This window comes from Diadema antillarum, unplaced genomic scaffold (assembly GCF_040938485.1).
Source record: "Diadema antillarum isolate AM-2024a unplaced genomic scaffold, OU_Dant_1.0 scf00000136, whole genome shotgun sequence".
Lineage (NCBI taxonomy): Eukaryota > Metazoa > Echinodermata > Echinoidea > Diadematoida > Diadematidae > Diadema > Diadema antillarum.
The window spans coordinates 786,938-803,916 of NW_027271025.1; positions in this window are offsets into that span (position 1 = coordinate 786,938).

The following is a 16,979-nucleotide window of genomic DNA, read 5'->3' on the forward strand; positions in this document are numbered from 1 at the left end:
ACGATGGCGAACTTGCGAAGTGAAATGTAACTTGAATTCCACTGGACAATGCGCTAAATATGGAACGAAAATTAAAATGGAGTAAGATGATCGACGGGTGAAGGACTAATTATGTAACAGCTTTTGTCCCGATTTCGATTCCGTGCGCATACCCCCCCCCCCCCAGTCATTGTGACCATTTAGCTCCAGTCATACCCAAATGTACACATGATATAATATAATATGATATAATATAATATAATATAATATAATATGATAAGATATAATATGATATAATATGATATGATGTAATATAATATAATATAGTATGATATAATATAATATGATATAATATAATATAATATCATATAATATCATATCATATAATATGATATGATATAATACAATATAATACAATATGATATAATATACACTTTGTGAAGTACAGTGTTCGATGTAACATCAATTAATGTGTGATATTGCTGTTACGCTAAAAAGCTCATTACACTGCACCGTTGTATTACAAATGTTATCAATTGCCTGATGATTGCACCTCCTGTTGGTTGCATAAAACTCGGACTAGCAATAAAGAACTGATGAACCTCTCGTCAACTACCTGTGTGAATACAGGTATATACGTACATACATACATACAACATATGGCATACATCTATACACACATACGTACACACATATATACACACATACATGCTTACAAACATACATATTTATGATCCATGAAAGGGAAGCTTTTCCTGATGCGGTAAAAACTTTCTCTCTTGTTTTGTCTTGTGATTTCTTTCCTTCTTCAGGCAATAGGAAAGAATGATACCATTCAAAAGAACAATTTAGTCTTTGCTTTGTGGCCTGCATGTTCACGTCATCTTCAAAGGTTACAGACCTCGTTTATGTGCCGACGTCAGGATCTCGAAATGTGGGGTACCATGGCAAATATTCATCTTTTATATTGATATGATATTCAAGTCATGCTCTTCCTATAATGATCCCACTAACATTTAAGCGTTTTTTTTTTTTTTTTTTTGGCCTTAAGGCTACTGCATTATTCCATATGTGTTGAAAGAAAAATGAAAAAGATTTGCTTGGAGAAGAAAAAAACTCTTCCTTTTTTATATTATCCAAAGTTACGGTCAATAGTTCTTTCTTATTGGGTTGTCAACTCTATGTAGAATTTTGAGTACACGCACCGAAATCAGATAAATTGCATTTAACTGTTCCTTGCAATGAAAAATGTCATATTTTATGGTTTCTCCTTGTGTGACAGACAAGATCGTAAACTTGGCTATTATTTTTCCAATATATGCGTCATGTACTCCAACGCACAAGCGTTTATCCACTCACCGACGAAGAATCATAAGTGATTTTCCCTCTACAAGAAAAGCACCATAAAGTCCGTTTTGCGGAAAAATTATTCACTTGATTTGAAATTTGAATTGGATATGCAAGCCAGGGTGATCACCGTCCATGATTCGCATCATAAAGAGAGACATTGGCCGGGAACAATGGAGGTTCAGCGAAGGTAATTACGGCTTGATGCACGTGTGGAAATCGAGTGGGCATTTGATTCTAGCGGACCGGTGCCATTGCTATCATTCAATTAGACGGCTAGGCCCGGCCAATGAGTCTATCAATCATCCGACATCGCACTGGGCGAAACGATGACACGCACCGTGGCAGGGAATCACAAGACTGAAAGTGAATAAGAGAGAAAGAGAGGGAAAGAGAAAGGGAGAGAGGAGAGGACGGATAAAGGGGGAGGGGGGATGGAGATAGTGGATTAATGATAGACCTCGTTGAATGCGAGGAAATATCATTGAACTGGAGGAAGGCGGAGTGAAAATGATAACTGGCGGGGGGGGGGGGGGGGGGACAAACCGAAAACTATATCAATACAGTGAAGACAATTTGAAATGAGAGAAATGGTTCGAGAAAGAGAGAGAGAGAAAAAAGAGAGAGATGAAGGACTGTGAATTCTTTGCAAAGATTGCAATACAGGGATTGAACATTAATGTTACATGAAATAGGAGGAATGCAGATAATCATGCAATAGAAAAAATGTTTCAAATAAATGGAAACTGTGCAAACTTCAAATTCGGAGACGAATGGAGGCCAGGAGAGAAAGAGATATTTGAGGTCGATTAAGTCGTCCTGCTTCATTTCAAGCAACATGGAGTTCATAAACTCAAAGTAAAGAACTCATTTCAAAGCAATGAGCACACCCTCGCTGGAAATGTGGGGTATAGGTTATGTTTCGATGGATGTGAAGTCGAATACCAAACAACGGTAGCTCCATATAAACGGAAATGCTATAACATATCGTTCCCACTCTTCGATGGAAATCAAACATCTATATACCTCCTTTCTGACAGCATCACATTGAATGATTGATGACAACATTGTAAGCGAATCTAACATGGCTGGTGAAATTGAGCATGCTCTCCTAGCAGCGCTCCATTGGCAATAATAGAATGGTAAAAATTCTGTTCCTTTTAGAAAGATTACGTTTTGTATTATTTGAACATACTATAACTTAATTTAATCAAGTTATAGATGTTCAAATAATCTAGTAATAATTCCTTAAACAATCAAAATGCGAGCAGAAAGGATAACAATGGATTAGATTCATATCTCACACTTGTCAAGAGTCACATTACCCTGATTACATACCGCGATGGAGAGTGTGGTCGGTGGAAAATAAAGACATTGCCCGGTATAGTTTCTGAGATATGATGGGGAAATATAGGGAGATTGTACAATGTTGCGCGCCTTACACATCAAGGGAAGATTGGAGGAGCTAATTTTGAACGAAGGGAAACATACACAAATGCATACCAACATAGGCTTACGAGTGGTGTCGATCATGAAGGTAAGTCGTCCCAAAACTCAGAAACAACTGCGATCCCTGTTAGGGATTACTAATTCATAGGCCTACCACCGAAAAATTCAACCAGAGTTATGTGGCCATAGCGGCACCTATTACGGACAAGACGACAAAGGGTGTAGCCAAGCAAATTGGGTAGGGGATCCCCTCAAGAAGGTTTCTTTCGATGTTTTGTTTTTTGTTTTGTTTTGTTTTGTTTTTAAGTTTGATACACATTAGCGGACCAATCCTCCAACTATACCAGACCTGAGGCTTTTGTTTGTGCTAGGAACAGACGCCTCGGATATCGATGTGGGTGTGGTCCTGGTCTAGGTCATCACGGCCAAGTTTCCTGTGACTTACACTGCACTAGTAGGGAACTCCTAATCAGGGAAAGGAACTACTCAACTATCAAGACCAATGTCTAGATTGTTCGGGCGGAGAGGAAACCAGAACCACAACTATTATGGCAATGGATTTGTGCGGGAAACTGACCACCACTCTCTAACCTATACATGCAGAGCGAAACGGTAATCAATGAACGAATCAATGGACGGACTTTTGCGCAACACAACCTTAAAGATTCAGAATGGAAGCAATCAAGGATAGTGATAATGATGGGGGCGGATTTCCAGAGTTGATAACAGTCTCTATGAAGAAGTAAACAAGAGACTAGGCTTGAAATATGAGTGCGTCTCTTGGTGGGGGACTAAAATGTCACAGTGGAAATATGTTTTGCTTTTATGCTGTTTAGAGCTTTGAGGCCCTCCTTTTTTTTTCTTTAGTTAAGCAATGATGTTTTCAGGGGAGCGGCGGCTGTGTGTGTAGAAAACAAAACAACCAAAAGGGAAAGGAAAACGGTTGCATTTGCTGGTAGCAGGACTCGATGTCCTACAAAATAAAGAGTACACCGTTATGTATTTTCTTCCCGATGCAGATAGCTGCTGGAAGGAATGCCAATAGGGAGCATGAATAAGATTCCACAGGTGCCAGATTCCACGAGTGAGCCATCTATGATATGCTGTCGTACCAGGGAGGTGACCTCCCTGGTAGTACTAGTTTTATCAAGGAGGTTTTATACATGAAGTTCCAACTGGCTGTAATTTATTCAAACAGTTGTCAGATTTCTATTGATGTACACAAAAAAAATTCCACAGGTGCAATTGTGCCTTTGATGAACGATGTTCCGAGCCGCCGGCTTGCTGAGCAATCTGAAGATTCATTTTGAACGTTATCATAATGTTGGCGATATTTTGCTTATCTATTTATCAAATGAAGTGAAATTTCACTTAATAATAAAGCATGTAAAACAAAAGTCAATTCCGTTAAGAAATTTGCGCAAAAGTGTAAATCAGAGCTGTATCATGTGAAAATGTTTAAAACTGTACCATCCTGGAAAGCTGGTTTTATCACTTTTCGACTTAATTTCCCCAAATGAAACTAACATGTAATAATCTTCAAGTATAATTCTTTATTAATAGATATATCAGATTAGTGCCCGCGTATGTCCAGTCGAGTAATTTTCATTTTCATTTCAGCATTTTTCCTCAATTTCTGTTCGCGCATCCTCGTGTCTGTACCACCTAGCTTTTATAAGAAGGGATATCGAAAAGTAATTACCATCACAAAGACATATCTTCCTTTGAAAAGCCATGTTCAGACGTATTTCTAGTCGGAGTAAAGTTTTATGGCGCAGCAGTTAAAATTAAAATTTATACTTATCTTACCACGACCCTGTGTCCATACGACGGTCGTGGGAAGAAACTCCGACCAATTTACCACGACCTTCTCGGGGATCAACGTGGAGGGTCGGTGTAACTTCCGGAAGTGATAGCGCCGCGAACGTCAACCATACAACTGAGTATCTGAATATAAGAACGACCCAAGTCCATGGAACACCATTTTGAGTAAACTTAAAAAAAACTTCATATCTTTTTTATTTGTCCAATGATATTCTATTTAACTGTGATGGGAAGGCAACAATGTATATACAAATTAGAACATATATCATGACAATTAACATTTACATTAATTGTGGAGAGGTCATTTTGTGTGATGGACTTGGGTCGTTCTTTGAATCATATGGAATTGGGTCGTTCTTTGATTCATATACATGATATTCTGCTATAGAGATGAGAGAAGGATGAGAGAGGGCACTATAATATGAATGTAAGAATGACCCAAGTCCTTCATTCCTACATTCATATAAGATTTAAGTCATTCATTTCAGGCACTTCCGGGGGTAATTAGGATTTATCATTTATACACAAGATGAGTCCATGCATAAGCTACAATTTCCCATGTCAAACTGAATTTGGCCAAAAATTGGACTTGGGTCGTTCTTATATTCAGGTCTTCAATTGTTGTTACCAGCGACATTTGTCATCTCCTTTCTTGTTGATGGAAATTTCTGAGCAATAGCTTCTTTGTCGCGATCGACTAGGTTAGAATTGCACTACACGCGCACGTGTACTCGCAAAATGTCAACATTTCGATTTAACCCGGAAGTTTTACCTAGGTCGTAGGGTATGTAAGTTCAGAGATACTCCGAGGGCTTGTCCGCACGGGCAATTTACTCCGACCGGCTAGTCGTGGTAGCGAGATACTCCTGAGAAAACTCAGGAGTATCTTGGTCGGAGGAAGAGGTCGTGGTTAAGTTCCTCCGACCGGAGGAAGTTACCACGACCTTGTTCAGACGGGCACTACTCCGACCTTTCCTCCGAAGTTACTCCGACCAAGCTTCCTTCGACCCTTCCTCCGAAGTTACTCCGACCAAAACTGCCCCGTCTAAACACAGCTATGTGGCTGGTGATTATGCAATGAGATACGAGTGAATTATCTTCGTATCGGCCTGTTTGGCACATGCTTCAAATATTTTTGAGCGGCGGCTTCGAACATAGATCAAAGGGAATAACTCTGTTGTTACTCCATCTCTTCAACCTCCTTGGTTTTATATAGTGTACACGTTTAGGTGTGACATACTGAGCGGGTATAATATAGCAGATGTAGGAGCTAAACACCTCTCCACCCAGTATTTTGGAAGCCGGCCTGTGCCAAGCTTTCGGTGCCATTTGAAGCAAAGCTTTCTTCCCTTTCACGGAGGTACATGCTCTCCCACCACTGCAGTAAGTAGGCCTACTCTTGTCTCTTTCAAAATGTTTCATGTGGTTGACCATGATAATCTTATGTAGTGGGTCTCGTTGCTTTTCGCCTCCAGTGTGAGATGGGATATCGGCGTGAGGCTGTTGAGACATCGTGACTATGTTAATGTGATAATTTTGAATCATTAGTGTACAATACTGATACAATACCTCCTTTCGTTTGGATTGAATATCATATTTCATTGTTGAAATTGGTGTGTGTGTGTGTGTGTGTGCGGGTGTGTGTGTGTGTGTGTGTATGAAGCGAAAGCTGTGTAGACGTCTTGCTAGTTTGTAAGTCATTATTGTGTGAATAATTAGTAGTAAATAGGTCTATACAGGGATGTCACGCTCATGTCAATGGTACCGAAACTTGGACGTCTGGCATGCTCGTTGAGCCATGCACCGGGCCATGAGTGAACTCTTATTGCAGTAAACCTATGTGTAAAAGTCCGTCCTCGGGAGATGCATGCAGTAAGACCTAGAAACCGACTCACACCAGCTCGATTAACAACGTGAATACTTCCTGAGTATTGGTGATGTGTACAGTAAACGTTACCAGCATTTCCTGATTTAAACAATGGATGGCACTCACAAAAAACGCGCATAAGTACAAGGGAGCTGTCACGGGGGAGCGGATTAGACCACGCAGAAGACCTCGCTCCCTCCCATGCACGTACGAGGTTCGAATCCCAGCTCGACTGTAGTGCCTTTTGGCGAGGCACTTCATCATTATTGCCAAGTCTTTTGGAGGAGATGTAAAGTCTCCGACCCCGTATGTAGGGGAGATATATACCTCGCCAACCTTACCTTACCTCACCCTCTGTGTTATAAGCTATGTTCTGTTTTGTTCATGATTTGAATTTCTCAACCACGTAAGGTGTGAGATATGTTGTGTTTTTTGATTATATAATGATAATGATAATGAATAACATTTATATAGCGCTTAATACTGATGTTTCTAAGCGCGTCAAATCGGGGAAAAATTATATAACGTAAAAACAAAATACAGCATATATACCCGCAAATACGCCATGTGCATGTTATTACAAGGGACTATCCGTGCATCGATGTGTTTGCAACAATAGATTAAAAAAACGTTCAATGTATCGTACAAACTCGAGCTGCTGCGAACAAAGTCAAGTTGAAGGCAATGGTGACACAACCTCAAGACAAGTGTAGACCATATACAATAAACATTACATTTTAACCTTTCTGCCAAAGATATGGACCCAATACAACAGCAAGAAAATCATGACATAAAGAAGGCTATGGTCAATATGCGACTGAATATCGACCAACTTCCAGAGAAATTTGCTTGGAATATCTGTGACTATCCCTTAAAGGGATGGTACAGTATTGGTGGAGATGAGAATTGGGCTTTTAACTTTTTGCTAGATACCAAGAATACACATATGATATAGTACAGAGCATACCGTTTTAAGAGGAATTCAAAGTTTATTTGATGAAAATCGGGTTTGGAATGACTAAAACATCCAAAAACAAAGTAAAACAAAGGGATCGTAATAAAGTGTGGGTCCCACACTTTATTAGAATCGCTCTTTTTTGGATATCTCAGCCATTTCAAAACCAATTTTCATCAAATGAATGTTGAATTCCTCATAGAATTACATGCTCTTTCATATTTCTTAAGAGGTTTCTCATTATCTCACCAAAAATTGTTAGAAAACTGAAATTAGGTCTCAACCAAAACTATACGATCCCTTTAACATCTGTAATAATATCCTTTACTGCAAGACACAGGATAATCTCGGTATAGGCTTCAAGCGGAGGTTCTACAACCACTAGTCCCTAAGCTCTGGAAACAGGTGCATGAAAGTCATTCTGGTTATTTGTGCATCACGACGTTGTGAATTTCTGTGAGACGTTTCAGCCCTATGAGTCAATGCGACTATCAAACCTCGTAGGCCCAAAGCACCATATGGCATACCATCACAGGCACCTTTCCTGTTTCCGAGCTTATAATGCAGAACAGGGAGTTATCACTACATCTTAGTCGTCATTGATCACTTCAGAATACCAACATTCACCCAATGAAGAATCACACGGCATGGCGGTGGTTAATTTTTTTTCGATGATTACATCAAGGAGGTTCGAGAAATGGAGTCACAACAGTCTTATTCGCTTTGATCCCATGCTCGAAGCCGCCACTCAAAAATATTTGAAGTATGTGTCAAACTGGATCTGCCGCTCAGATGCGAAGACAATTGACTCGTGTCTCATTGCATAATCACCAGCCACTTTCCAAGGAAGATATGTCTTTGTGATGGTAATTACTTTTCGCTATCCCTACTTACAAACGATGGGCGGTAGACAATGGTAAAGGCACGGGGGTGCGCGAATAGAAATTGCTCAAATATTGCTGAAATAGATATCAAAATTACTCGACTGTACGTGTCTGTACGCTAATCTGACATATCACTTTATGAAGAACTATACTTGAAGATGATACCATATTACTTTCATTTGGCGGAAATAAGGAGAAATGTGATAAAACCGGCTTTCCATGAGGGTACAATTTCAAACACTTTCACAAAATACAGCTCAAATTTACACTTTTGCACATATTTTCGAACGGAATTGACTTATGTTTTATGTGCTTTATCATTAGGTGAAATTTAATTGCGTTTGATAATGTAAACGAGCAGCATATACCCGATATTATGTTAGCGTTAAAAATGAATCTTCAGATTGCTCAGAAAGATGGCGGCTTCAAGCATCGAACATCAAAGGCACAAATGCACCTGTGAAATTCTTTTGTCCATCCATAGAAAACTGACAGCTGATTGAATAATTATAGTCAGTTGTAACACCATCTCTCGAACCTCCTTGATTACATCAAGGGATACCTGAATTCTCTATACTGATCAGGTTCAATAGTTTAAGAAACGAAGAGTTTGAGACTTGCGTAGATATCTTTGAATCCTTGAATATTTGAACTAAAGATCATCTCAATATAACTCACGGAGTCGGCACAAATGAGAGGGATTATAGACTTCAAGGAAGATCTGGCTATGCAATTTGCTGACATGGGAGCTGGGACTCGCTTATATCCCAAGTTCGGATGGTGTAGAATTCACTCAAACACAGGGTGACACCGTAATTCACCTCCAGTGATAGAGTGATAGAGACGTAAGGCTGGAAAAAAAGTAACATGTCCTGTACCTCCTCCGTTGTATCATTGGGGAGTCTAAGAAACATCATTGTGCACACATCAGTGTACGCCAGCCTAGAAACAACAGGAAGATAAAAGTTACTATTACCTAAGTTCCAAGAAAGTGAACCAATATTTTTCCATGATCCGTTTAACATATATATTTATGAAAACTGCCAATCATCACAACCTACCGCCATCGAATACCATGGGCACTTTTTGAAGCAGTGCATATTTTATTTCTGGTGCCTATTCTAGATCAAACTGTTATAAGAGGGATAATAGCGCATTCGACCAACTGCAAAGGTCAAATCAGTTTGTTATGTTGCAGTGTCGAAGTCGTCGACATCCTCGCCCTCATTGCCAACCAGACCATTTCACCGCACGTCATCGAGGTCTTTCCAGTCTTCTTCTGGTTCAGTCTGCCTCCTTCAATCTTAAAGATTCTTGAGATTCATGTACGTGTGAGTGAACCACAGTGGTTGAAGTGCATGGTGCAGAGTATATACATAGTGCGAGTAAAACAGTCCAGGGACTTATCCACTGCCTTCCGTCAGTCGATGGCGGAAGGCTTCCAGGGATGGTGCGTTTATAGTGCTCAGTGGGGATGTTTCATTATGTTCTCAGTGCTCTGGGAAAGAACATTTTCTGGTGTTCTGTTCTGGGGCGTGGTATTATCTCTGTGCGTGGAGAATTCTTGTAGACGCGGTAACTGTAGTGATGTATGGCTGGGTTGGTACATTTCACAGTGATCGTGGAGTTTGTACATCCCTGTGAGTTTGAAATTTTTCTTTTTTACGTTGCTGAAGGGAGGGCGGTTCCGGGAGCCGTTCAAGTTCTTCCAGCATGGACTATATGCACCTTGACGTGCTGTGGTATATACCTCTTTAGTGTGAATCCAGCTGTTCGTCTGTGGCCCATTTCAAGATGGTGGCTGTCCCCGGGTGGCTGCTCCTGCTTGTGGAAGGGTCTCACACTGTAGCTCCATATTCCACAAGAGGACCAAAGAGAGTTTTGTAGGCTATGACTTTCAGTTCTGGGGAGTTGATGCGCAGTCTGACCAAACTCTGACGCTAAACAGACTCCTTCTGTGACCCCAGGCTCAGCCCAATGCCCCATCCCGGTAGGACCCATGCAGTTACTGTAGAACACAATTGTTCTTGCATCACTTCGGCGACTGACATCCCAGTCAAGGGCATATAGAAAAGGTATATCAGGCGCCATCTCGACAGCCATCTCCGTGGACACACTAGTTTGAAGTCTGAGGTACCAGAAGTGCGACATTTCCCCCCTATGATATATGGGCCCTATGTGAGCCAATTTGTCATAACCTTATTACTGTGTAACTACTGTCAACCAATTTTGTAATACAACTTCTTCCTCCTTATCTGGAAACACACCAGAGTGGATGGGAAACAGGCACAGTAGTTCAATAATTTGATATGCACGAACATGTAGACATGTTTGTGCAGGAAAGTACTGAGATATAGGTATTTTAGCATCATTGGTGATGGACAGCTAAATTTAAACGAAAAAATAGATGATCAGCAGTAACGTTTGTTCATACATTCCAAGCATATATATCAAAATGAGAAGCCCTGGTTCGAACATTCTAAATTGGATCTTTGTGTTTGAACAAGATAGTCGAACTCAAGTTGTGAGCGAAATGGACAATAAGTACAAGATTCACGCTGAAAGCCACCCACACGAGTGACATAACATTTCATCTTTTCTAGTCATGTTTCAAGGTCTGCAGGGAAAAGCGAAGCAAACACCCGAGATCGTAATACATCATGTGTATACATAGCACCATATTCGACATTCTACTTGTGGACATTTGTATTGCACGTATTTCCGTGTAATATACCACATTAAGTGTGTAAACCTGAATAATGTGCGTAAGATTTGGTTGTCTAAATTTTGTTCGATCGCAGGAAAATAGTTTGGCAACCTCGGCCGACACGCAAGATTTATGATTCCCTGTATCATCAGATTGTAAAATTTTCATCATGCTTTCGGATTCTAATGAAGCGTGGGTGTAAATTACAGCCAACAGTCCACTATTTCGTCGGTATTATATCTATCTCCTGCTTTGATATGTGATAAAAACCTAAATGGCATAAAAACGCTTCATCCCTGCCAGGGAAGCGCATGTTTTAGAAGCAAAGCACCAAGCAGGTTACTCATCGCATTCTTCATCAGCGACCAGGATGCGATGTGACGTTAGAATAAAATCCGTTTATGAAGCAGACATACACACAAGGTTATACGTTTGCTCCTGGTCCATAGTCTCCGATTTTAGTACACCTTGCTAACTTGCTATTTTCTGAAAGTTTGTCATTGTAATTCTTACATTTACTAAGGTGGAGGAGAGGAGGCAGAGTTTCCGTTCATGCTGCACTGAAAAAGTGTCAAGAACAACAAATGAGTCTGTAGATATTCTTATTGTGCTTGTCGGTATCTGAAAACCGGCTCTGAGATGTAAGGATAAACATATGTGTATGTATGTCTGTGTGTTCGCCAGTGTAAAAGCAAGGCTGGAAACAAACAGTAGGCTTGACTTTGATGTTGTAATTTTTTTCTTCCATGTACAAAAAAGTAAAAAAATTTCAATAGATATCAAACAATATGCAAGGAAACGTTTAATAATAATGATGATGACGATGATGATGATGATGATAATTATAATAATAATAATAATAATAATAACAATAATAATAATGATAATGATAATAATAATAATAATAATAACAATAATAATAACAATAATAATAATAATGATAATAATAATAATACTAATAATAATAATAATAATAATAATAATAATAACAATGATAATAATAATGATAATAATAATAATAATAATAATAACAATAATAATAATAATGATAATGATAATAACAATAATAATAATAATAATAATAATAATAATAATAATAATAATGATAATTTGTAATAGATATTTCGAGAGTGCCATCCCTGGTCACGTTTAAGGCAATTCTGAATATATAACAACTGAAAATTGTGGATATAAAATGATATGAGCCCAACAGCTGTCAATGGAGCATGTATAATCAGAATTGGCATTCACTTGACCTAGTAAAATTGACACTAGGCAATATGCAAACAGTCTAAACCCTTTCAGTTACAAACTGTTGTCTAACACACAGTGGGAATGGCAAAGTGGTATACAAGGAGAGTGTTCCTTATTGCATTCTTCCTTTAAAGCTTTCTTCTTGTTTATCATACTGCATCAGCAGATGGCTTGTTGTAGCTTGGCAACTTGCTGTCTTAAGGCTGTAATAATGGTGGATAGACACTAGTTTGAGTTTACCTGGTGAGTGAACAGCTGACTATTTCCATGGCAATATTAAATTGTATCAAGTAAAAGAGGAGTAGCAGATATTTCACAAAGGAACAAAATCTTGCATACTGTTTGTTTTTGCTGCGGTACACTGTAAATCCTAATGATATATGTAGTTTAAGCTCCTTCAAACCTTTGCCCACTCCTGTAAACTTTCCCAAGCAATTTGATTATCTAAACGGGTTTCTGCTGTCTCGATAAGACTGAGGCAAATATTTATGACTGTAACCAGTATCCCTATTCACTGAAGGGTTAAATATAGCCTGTAGTTCAGTACATCTATCTGAGGACAAAGGGAATTAATACTTCAGTCCTTACTAATCCCAAATACCACTACAAATTAATGTAAAGTAAGAAATATTCACGGCATGACATTGTTGCAAACTGGATTGCTGACGGCCTTTTTTTTTGTGTGTGGCAAATTGACACTGTCATTCAATGCATACAGTGTAAACAAAGACTTTTGCATGCATTTTATTTTCATAAATCTTGGTTCTCATGAACTTCGTGAGATTAAAATGCACACAAAAATTTCTGGTTTTACAGTTGTACAGACAGTCAAACAAACCAGTTAACAATGTACATGTACTCTATTATACAGTACTTCTCAACAAGTGGGCTGTGAAGCTCTTGCAGCTGGGCAGTGATGTCTTTCCCAAAATAAATAATAAAGATTTGTATTCGATCTACATGTAACTGGGCCTTACAAAACCTTGTAGGAGCAATAGTGGGCCTCGGGTTAAACAAGGTTAAGAAATGCAGTTCTAATACACATATCAATTTGGAACTTTGTACTTGTGTGTTGCCCTATCCTCACTTTTGTGAAATTCAGCAAACAATGGCAACCAATAACAACATCTTACTCAGAAGCAATACATAAGACATGATAAAAAGAGATATAAAGTCATCATTAGCAATTTGTGTGCTAAATTCACATGCTTTATTTATTGCACATAAAAAAGAGGAGACAGACTGAATACACAGTACAAACTGTCAATATCGTTACATGTGAGGGTGATGGGGGCAGTAGAACTGGCAATAGGAAATATCTAAAACAAACTGCTTTGTTCTCCCTATAGTAACAGTGCAGTTGTAGTTCAGATGAAATATGTATCATGTGAATCTGACAACTTCAGAAAAATACCAGTTTTTTTACCTATGATATGGGAAACAATGCTTCATTTGTCAATAAATGGGAAACTGTAATCCCAGTTTGTCAAATCTAAAGTGAAATATACAGTACTAGTAGTTTACATGTTATTACTTCTTTCTCTATTGTGAATGTGCAAGCAGATGATTTAAAGTTTCAGCTGAATGGTCGAGGTCATTTTCAACCTAAAAAATGTGAAATGTGACATGGCATTTGGAGCCATATTATCGCATTGCAGTCCTAATGAACTCTCGAAAAAAGATGCGCACGGACATATGCAACAGCAGTCCTTAATTTGGGTGGAATTTATACAAGTTTAAACATCATATCGTCTATCATTTTCAAGTGGAAAAGGCACTATAATCTAATATTTTGGAATGATTTACACTGCTTAAAAAAGTAGACTTTCCTATCTTAAACACAATCACTCTGCTCTATCACACTGAGACACAAAATCTGCCTTTTTCTGCAGTTTGCTGCTCACACATGCAGCAATTTGCTTTGTATCCATCAAGTTTACATCTCTTGATCTCTTAAATGTAGACTGGTGCTACAATTGTATTAATTACCTTTGGAGGTGACAAATACAGCATTTCTTTTTTTTTTCAGATTTGATTTCAGTTAGGTAAAATTCCTGCAGCATCTTCAAGTCCTCAAGCCATAATATTCTTTATCTGCTAGCATTCCTGACTTTCACAGAATGACATTTTGTACACTGTATCTGCCTTGTACACTGTATCTGCCTTGCACACAATTGTACACACATATATACACACACATTTTATACTGTAACTATTATTATTACGTATAGCGCTTTTCAGCTTGAATTTTCGATAATCTCACACAGAGTTATCACGAAGACATTTACATGTATTTGTGGACATTGAATTGGTATGAGTGGTAAGAAGTTCTATACATGCCATTACATCAACATGATCTTGATGCTATATTTCAGCTGCCAATGAAACGTATGTGAGAACAGACACTCAAACAGTCATAAACTCAACTTATGACTGTGGCACCATTTTACAAGCCTTCAAGGTTGCACTACTTCAGTCCGAAGATGGTATTTGTTGTCAGACAACTACTGTATCATCCTTATTTAGATGGAATAATCAATGAGATATCAAAGCATTCTCTCATTTTAAAGTGGATCTATGTCATTAAAACTCCCAATTATTATACACATCTTTACAGACATATACAGTGCACTCCCGTTAAAATGAACATGGTTATAACAAAATTTCATTATAATGAAGTAGAAATTCCGGTCCCAAAATTATCACCATTAGAGTCTACGGTACAAAATTCACTTATAACAAACACGGTTAGAGTGAAATTTTTGTTCGCCATTCCTGGGATCCCGGGAATGGCGAACCTTTGGAATATTTACGGAGCCTTCGGAATAACAAACTTTAATAGTAACGACAAAACTTTGAAATAATGAACTGTAACCAAATCCTAAACCATCATTTTCTATACACGTCTTTTCCAACTAGGCATGAAAGTTCAAACAACTTTATGCTCTCTCTTAGATTAAACAAAATCAATTACTGTATACATGGAATATTTTGTGAGGTTTTTAATTTCGTGAATTTCACGAGTCAAGTGCTATTCGCGAAATTAAAAACACTTAAAAATGTTGACTCTGATCCCGATTTGTCGATGTGACGTACGCGTGTACTTCCCCGTTCAGTACACAACTCCACCATCGCGAATTTAACCACTCGCGAAATCGTCAGGAATTTCCGGTTCGCGAAAATTTAGACTCGCGAAATATTTGGCGTATACAGTAGATAGCAGCCCTTTTGACATACAAAATGTAGCTTTCCCGTGTATGAAGAGTAATTTACGTGTTTTCATCATATATTTGTTTGGTTATAACGAAAGAGAACTGCTGGTCCCAAGGATTTCGTTATAATGGGAGTGCACTGTATAATAAGGGTTACTACAGTAGTCAAATACCACCTGGTGATTGGATACACATGGTCATGTCATAGTGGACCATTCATAATATTTTCCTACGAGAGAACATTTTCCCATAAATAAAAGGCAAAATGAGAGAAGTAGCATGTAATAAAATCAGGGCCGAACTTTTGGTACATTCTGTGTTCATATGAGACACAAACAAACATATACATCACAATTGTGTATCAGTGAATATGTTGGCAATCACTATCACAGGGAATTCAAGTTGGATACATTACTCTTGAGTACTTCGACTGACACATAATAAAAGATGGTGAGTTTTGATGCTGGAAATATACAGAAAGTTCTATCCTTGGGGTTTAATATGTTATTTCTGAGAGGTTTCAATTCCACAGACTGACTCTAAGTGTGACGTCATATGCCATCTTAACACTTGCACACATTTGGGTTTATGCATGCTTGCATTGGTACATTGTATGTAGATTTTTGTGCCAATCTGAGAAACATTCATGGCAACGTGCAGGAGGATGCTGGTAAATGCAGTCAAAGCACACTGAAATGCACGACAACATTCTTAACACGTTCAAAATTTTGCCATGACTAAAATTTTGGGAAACTTTCATGAACACTTCATGAAATATGGGGAACTCTGTATAACCTTTCAGCAAACTAGCTGTTCCTGCGCATGCTATAATGTGGGGCAGCATGAAGTAAGTGAAGCATTTAAAACAAGTCGCATGACAACAAAAAGAGTGACCACTACAAGTTTGTCTTGGCGATTAATACCAAAGGATGAAAACTGCCTAAGCAAGGCTCAAGCATGGCTTAAACATGACGTGAAAAGCGCGTCCTGAACGATTTGAAATTCAACATAACCAAATAGCATGCATTGGCACACCATGATGCGGGGGCAGTGCGGAAACCAAATTGTGCAAGTGTCAGTATGGCTAAACCCTTTATATATATATATATATATATATTTTTTTTTTTTTTTTTTTTTTTTTTTAAAATTCATGTTCCATATTCCACATTTCGTAAAAGTTTTATATTCCATTTGATTTGAAACAGAAATGATTTTTCACACAATGGTCAGTTTGAACCAATAATGCATAAATGTATAAGGACATATAATTAACGTGTAATATGAGGAACCCACTAAAAAGCAAAGCTTGTAGGATGTGGGCTCCAAAAATATAATATATAATTATATGGACCATTCTGTGTGTTTCCTCCCATGCAATCACCCTCTACATGTCACACTGGGTGATTTCAAGTTTGATGCTACATGTTTGTATTGCTGGTGTTAGTGTTATCTCAACAACTAGCACAAATGGAAATCCTGCTAATTGTGCATTTGGAGTATA